This window comes from Meleagris gallopavo, chromosome 15 (assembly GCF_905368555.1).
Source record: "Meleagris gallopavo chromosome 15, MGAL_WU_HG_1.1, whole genome shotgun sequence".
In the NCBI taxonomy this organism is placed as follows: Eukaryota; Metazoa; Chordata; class Aves; order Galliformes; family Phasianidae; genus Meleagris; species Meleagris gallopavo.
The window spans coordinates 13,899,411-13,906,335 of NC_139418.1; positions in this window are offsets into that span (position 1 = coordinate 13,899,411).

A 6,925-nucleotide genomic window follows, 5' to 3' on the forward strand; every position below is an offset into this window, starting at 1 on the left:
GCTAAAGTCTTGCAAGTGATGTTGCAGTAGAGAGAGGCAGAGCTATTGCTTCAGAGTATTCCAAAGTCTCTGTGCAATGGGACAGTCGGGCCCTAGCTGTCAATGCTGCTGTACCGGAGTTTTTGCTGTGGAAATCAAGTTCTTTTGTCATCAGTCTCAGGTTTCATAGAGCTAACACTTTCTTGAATAACTATAAATACAGAGATAACATACTGAGAAGATATCTGAAGCCTTAATACGGAGGAAATTGTGGTGGTGCATATGAGAACAGATGTGCCCATGTGAATAATAGTGGAAGCTCATGGGATAGTTTATTTCAGGCTTGACTCTTCCTGGTGTATTGTAGGGCCAGCTATGTAACTTGGTGCCATGCTGTTAGCTTACTAACATGGCTCGGGCAATTTTCCTTGATTGACACATCTGGAAAACTGATTCCATGCCTGTTTTTGTTTTTGTTGTTGTTGTTGATTGTCTTTATTTTGCTACATTAGTTAGACTTGGTTTATGAAATAAATGGGGCCATCATGTCCCCATGGTGTAATTCTTGCCATATTGCTGAAGCATTCACTCCACCTGTGAGCCATTGCATTTTCAGTGCTAGAAAGTCTCGTCTGTGGGAAAACTGTTTCTTTGTGGGAAAACTCTTGTGGTTAGTTTCAGAAGATTGAATGGAAGAATTGTTGTCAGTGGTTAGCTTGGTTATGAGGCAGAGTGCTTAATGCAAGACTGAGCGAGTCATGGTGATGTGGAAATCAATTACATCTTCATGGGACAGAGAAAGTACAAGTGTCCCAGAGATCACCATGGGTTTAAAACTCAGCTCAGCTTCCTGTCAGAGGGAACTGATGGCCTTTATCACAGTACTCTTCATGATCTTTCTCAATACTTCTTTTACCACAGTTCTTATTAAATTAGTGCTGGCATTGTACAGAGCACTCTGTACTTCATTTCACACAAAACCTTTTACACTGGAGCAGAACTGTGGTGAATGCTCAGCCAGAATGGTGCCTTCAGAAGATGAGATAACCAGAAATGTTCTAAATAAGACCCTAAATAAGCACTTGCTGGGTTAAGCCACAGGAAACTGACTTTTGACCTCTATCTTGCGTGACCATTTACACTATCTCCTTATCAGTGTACCTGGCCTGGCTCCAAGAGATTGGATGGTGTTTGGATACAAGAGGTACAATTTAGAGCTTTGGGCTGCTTGAAAGGGATCAGGTGGTGATCTGTGACTCTGGAGATCAGAGAGATAAAGCCCCATGGTGGGCACATCCCCTGTCCTGCCACTGATGCTGGCCAGGTTGGGCACCTGGGCATACCTCAGAGATGGGGATGGAGCACTCCCAATGGGGTCTGTCTCAAATCCAGATTCAAGTCCCATAGCCTGAATCTGTTTGTAGTAGATGGAGGAATAAACGAACGTGCTGCTATCAAAAGATGTTTCACAGGGAATTTAAATAGCAGGCTGTTGGATAAAACAGTCTCAGACTGCTGATCCACAAGATGATATCCCTGGCAGCCCCGAGGGGAGGCTACGGGACAAGAAACAGCCATGAGGACAGCTGAAAGCTGGGAAGCACAACTCTGCCCTGGGATTTACTTATGCACATCAAAGTTTAAATATAGTTGTTTTGCTTTTGGACTTGAGCTAGTTCAAGCAAAACCATCCCAAGTCCCAGTGCCGTGTTCCTAGCACTCCTGCCCAGTATTAGCTGCTGCTGGTGCAGCACGGGTGTTCCCCAGAACCATGTTTGCAGCCTACCACTTACCAGTATTACCTGCTTCATAGAGAGTGGCTGCAATGCTGGGAATGCTCAGCACCTCGGGAGGTACTTGGAGCTGTGTTAATGTAATTACTCTCTTTCTTATTGCCTTCAAAATCCACTTAGTGATAGGGAGGAGGTGCCTTGTCCCTGTAATGGGTGGTGGCAGCTGGCCAGCAGAACTTCTGCCTGGCAGGAGTGGAGATGCAAAACTGGCTCAGGAGATTTAACTTCAAGGCATTGGGCAAAAGGGAGAGAAATAGGTATTGGTGTGTCTAAAGTTGTCATCTTCCCTTGATGGACAAGCAACTGGAAACGTCAGGCCAGGAGCATTGTGAGTTAGGAAAGTCTGTGGAATTGGGAAGAGACAGGACAACTGCTCTCCTCATCCTTGTTTGTGTCTGGCTGAGCTGTGGGATGAGATTGAAATCTCACAGGAGTTCCATCACTTTCACAGCCTGATGTGTCAGACCAGGACACCCATCACAGCATGGTTTGAGTGCTGGACACGATGGCTGTGGAGCACAGCAGCTGCCCCAAGCGCACAGCTGGCTGAAGCACCCCAGCCCATGAGTCTGAGCCCAAGAGGGGTAATGGTTTGTGCCCCATTGTTTTACAGTCTTTCCTCTGACCTCATCATTATCTCTTTTATGGCATTCTGTGAGCTATTGAAAGCATTAGAGGAGGAAATTAAGGGCTGTATACTGTCCGGGCTCTGTGGTTATATGTCCCCCGATGAGCTATTCTCTCCTGTACATGCCCACAAGTGGCTTCAATTCACGCTGCATAGGATAGTGAAAAAAGATGAGAGAAAAAAAGAAAGGCTAAAATACTACCTAATATTTCCCTCTCTCTTTCCCCTTATTTCTTTTTCCCTGTAAACCTCTACATTCCCCTTCCACAATAGACTTGGGTTTCTTGTCTTTCATTTTCTGTCCCACTCTGGCCCACACAACTGCTGCTCCTCTCTTCTCTCACCTGCATCTGGTGAACACCCCCAGCTGCAGCCACCACTGCTCTCCACTGTGCTTGGGGTTCCCACCAATGCCCTCCACTCTGCCTTTCAGAGCCTCTGGAAGAGCTGAACTGGGGCCTGAACACGATACAGACTTCAGACTGGATTTTTTCTAAATCCTAAGAAGTCTTTGGTTGAGGTCCTCTTAGGCCAGGAGTGCTCCCATGTGAAGCTGCCCCAGCAGAAACACTGCATCCAAGTAAGATTTTTTTGCTCCATCCTCTTTTTTGTTCATAAGCCAGAGGCCACCAGGAAAGCACTGTGTGTCTGGGGGAAAAGAGAAGAAGGAATTACTTCTGAGACTACATAGCATCTAGCATTTATTTGATGGCACTTCCATAATCCATGACATCTTCCATAATCTCCCATTATAGGGCTCATCTCCTCCAGGCTTGTTTGAAAAGAGGGGATTTACTTCACTTTTGCCAAAGTGGGGGACATGGGATGTGTCCTAGGAGAAAACAGGGAACTAGAAAAGGGAAAGGGTGGGGTGGGATCGAGCTTGTGGCTCACTGCAGAGGTGCACACCTGAGGTAGGTCACCTACTGCTTCCAGCCACCTGTGGGGACATCTGGAGAGAACAACCTGCCTCATACACAAGAGGTTCTCATGCACCACCATGTGCCTGCAGCAGAAGTGCAGAAGGACCAGCAGGCAGGCAGCAAATTTCCACCCTGCCTTACTGTAGGTGTCTTCTCTCCCTGATTTGTAACCCTGCCCAGCAGACTCGCTGTGCCTTTTGTACAGGAGTGTGGCACAAATGCTCCCCAAACCTGGGCTCATCCCCTCCAACAGGGAGGGCAGCTGCAGCACCACCCTGCAGATGGGTACCGTAGGTGTTCTCCCCAGCTGAGAAGTGTTTGGGAAACACTTGTAATGCTTTTTCTCAGGTGTTACAGAGAGGATTTGTTTTGTAAATAGCAAAGCTCTTAATTACCTTGACTTTAATAAGACCGAGCTGAAAAGGTGTTAACAAGTTTCTGTTGGGTTGTGCTGGCTGCGAGCCACTGCACAGGGCTGTGCTATGAGAAGGTGGGTGAAGTTACTAAGAAAATACTTCTGCTCAATAGAGAGAAAAAATTACTAGGCCCTGGTTTAGCCAAAGACCTGGAGTAATGTGAATTTGGTAGGAAGGGTTTGAACTGAATTAGGAGGCAGTTCTCCAGCGGATTCAGTTTTATTCTGGTCATATGGAGTGTCCAGTGCAGGGCATAAAGGGCCATTTCCTCCTCCTGCTCCCTGAAAGGCACTGGTGGAGTGAAGCTCCTGTGTTCCAGGTGAGAGTGTGCGTGCATAGCAGCTCTGAAAATCAAGGAGGAAGTTTGGGGGTCTAACTTTAAGCACCTCGCCTACAAAAGTGTTGCTTAGGGTTAGAATTGGTTTGAAGTCACTAACTGGTCACAAAAATCTCTGTATGCTCCAGCAAGCTGGCAACCAAATCCACAATCTTTCCTTGAAAGCCCGTCCGTTAATAAATCTCACCGAAGGCATCGCATGGATGCTTTTACATCCTCCTCTACAGAACAGGCATTAGTGGAGGTTGATTAAGGGCCTTTAACTTTGTCATGCTAAGGCTTGGTTTTGCAAGTTGAAAAGGACCTGTGAGTTGTTTTCTAAGGCTGTAGGGAATTGCTGGCGATCCCTGGTTTCGTTGCAACAGATGCAGCATGACGGGGAATCTACGCTGCATATGAAAAGGTCCCTTACCCTGCTGAAGAGAGGAGAATCTAACACTTGTCAGCTTGAGTGATGGAGGCTGGCATTGAGAGCCATAATATTCATGTCAGAGAATTGCCAAGCCCATGCGGAAACGTTCAAGATGGATGGCCTGGGGATGCACTCCTGACACTTTAATACGAGGGGAGGATACAGAGCAAACATCTCGTACAGAATTATAATCCATGAAAGGGCATTGGCAGCATAATTTAAAGCTAATCCACCCAGCAAAGAGTTTAACAGCTGAAGTGAAGCGGGTTTGAATAGAGGAGGGCTGTAGTGGGGCAATGGGGCTTCTGAGCATCCCACAGCAGGGAGTGAGCACTCGGCCAAAATGCAGCCACCCTGAAAATGCTTCCCAGAGAGCCATGTGAGCAGTCTGTCCTCACGCAGCCTTCCTGGCTCCATTTCCCTCTCTTGTCGTTACTATCAAGTTGTGAATTAAACAGGCTTGATGCTCATCTTGCTGGCAGTCACCTTGTTGGCAATGTGGGCAGGCAGGGCTCTGAGCAGCAGCCCTCTAGGGTACTGGGACTTTGGTTTGAGTTCATACAGCATCTGCTGTAGATTGTTTTATTTCTTCATTGGAATTGGGATTGTTATGTTTCTTATGGTAAAGCAATCAGGATCCTCCTCAAGCATTTCTAAAACCAGGTCCCCCTTCTTCACAAACATGAAGTGATTTCAGGTGGTTGGGGTCAGTGTCCTAAATTTGATTTGATTTCAGGTAATCAGGAGTAAATGTGTTCAGGTTTAAAGACACCACCAGTCCCTTTGCGGTGTTATGGTTAGAGACTGAGCCTTTGCAACCCGCAGCTGACAAGACTTCACTTTACTGTGTGTCATCAGTTATTTTGAAAACTGGTATGTGAGATTTTGCTGTTTTGATAGAAACATGTCTGAAATGATGAGGTCAGCCTGACTGGCAGCCTGCAGCTTCTTAGCCCTCGTGCTCACAGTGTGTGGTTACAGAAAACAAGTGCTTGGGGTGCGCCCTGGCAGCACCTGATGGATCAGGACCTGGAATCTCTATTGTTTTGTAGGGAATTTAGTGAGAAGTGATGGCTGTTGTATCCAGGCAGTGGTGGGGGAGAGGGCTCTGCTCCCCCTGTACTGCAGTATGTGTGTCAAGGGGTGGCCCTAGGGGCACACTGTTGTCTTCTGTCCTTGCTCAGACTCAGCGTTCACTCTGCAAGATGTGAAGAAGTGGAAATTGATCTCATGGACTGATACTTAGCTTTCTCCCAAGTTCTCCTCGCTTTGCATGTGGTCTTTGGCTTTTGCATAAGAACTGATCACCCTGCCTCAGATAGTCTGAATTTCAGAAATGTAAATGGGATGAAAAAAGCAAATAGATTTGAGGGAGAAAAAAAACAATCTCCAGCATTCAGATGCAGTGCAGCAGGTCCAGGTGCCAGTTCGACAAACTGCGGGTTGAGGGGAACAGGGGGTGGTTTGTGGGGACATGACCTGGGAGAGATGTTAACTGTGATCCTCCTCTGCAGTGGGAACATCTCTGTATCTGCCTTGTAATTGTGCTGGTGGAATAACATCTCCTTTCTGCTTGTTTGCTTGTTTCTATTGTTTCCAGTTCAACCTAAATTCTGGTGGTTTGCAAACAGATGCTGTTGTGGCAACACTTGAAAAAGTGCTGGTGGATTTTTTTTTAGCTTTGGTGGTGTGGCCTGTTTGCTAGCTGTGTGAGCTTTGGAAACAGAAAAGAAACCCCCAGAATTGCTTGTTGGTTGCTGTAACCCTTCCCCCTTTCAGGAAACTCTCTCTTGCAAACATAAACTCATGTCAGCCCCATTCCCAACGTGTGTTTTACACCTTGAGCAGCGGCTGTATTTGCCGGGAGCATCATGGCTCACAAAGCATCAAAGCGTGAGTGCAAGGTGTGCACTGCTGCTCCCCCCAGTGCTGAGACCCCCGGGGCTGCCCAAGGGAGGATCCCACCAGGTCTCCCACTGAGCAGCAGGGGAGCAACAGGGGAGCTTAGCCATAGGCGCATTCACAGCTGGCCCCAGGTTTTCTCCCCCCTGCCCTGAGTTCAAAGTGCTCCTCTCATGCCTGGGAGAATATTGCTGCAGTGCTGATGCTTTCCACATCAAAGCAGGGCTGCCTCTCACTGTCTGGGGACGTGAGGCTACAGACAAATTAAAGAGGCATCAGAGTTTCAAAATGGGCTCTGGCCAGTGCGACCCTGAGCAGTCAGCACCCGAGGAAGGTTGGGAGTGCTGCAGCACGGGTGTTACTGCAAACCCTGTAGGGAGTTATGGCTGTGGCCAAGTTTCATTGAGGTCTGGGAAAGAAAAGGCCTCTTGGTGGCTTCTTGGATTAGTGATGAGGAATCTGGGAAGTGTTGTGCTTTGGAAATGGGCGGTTTTACACCTGAAAGGAAAAGCCACTTGTTTTCATTATTGTGTTT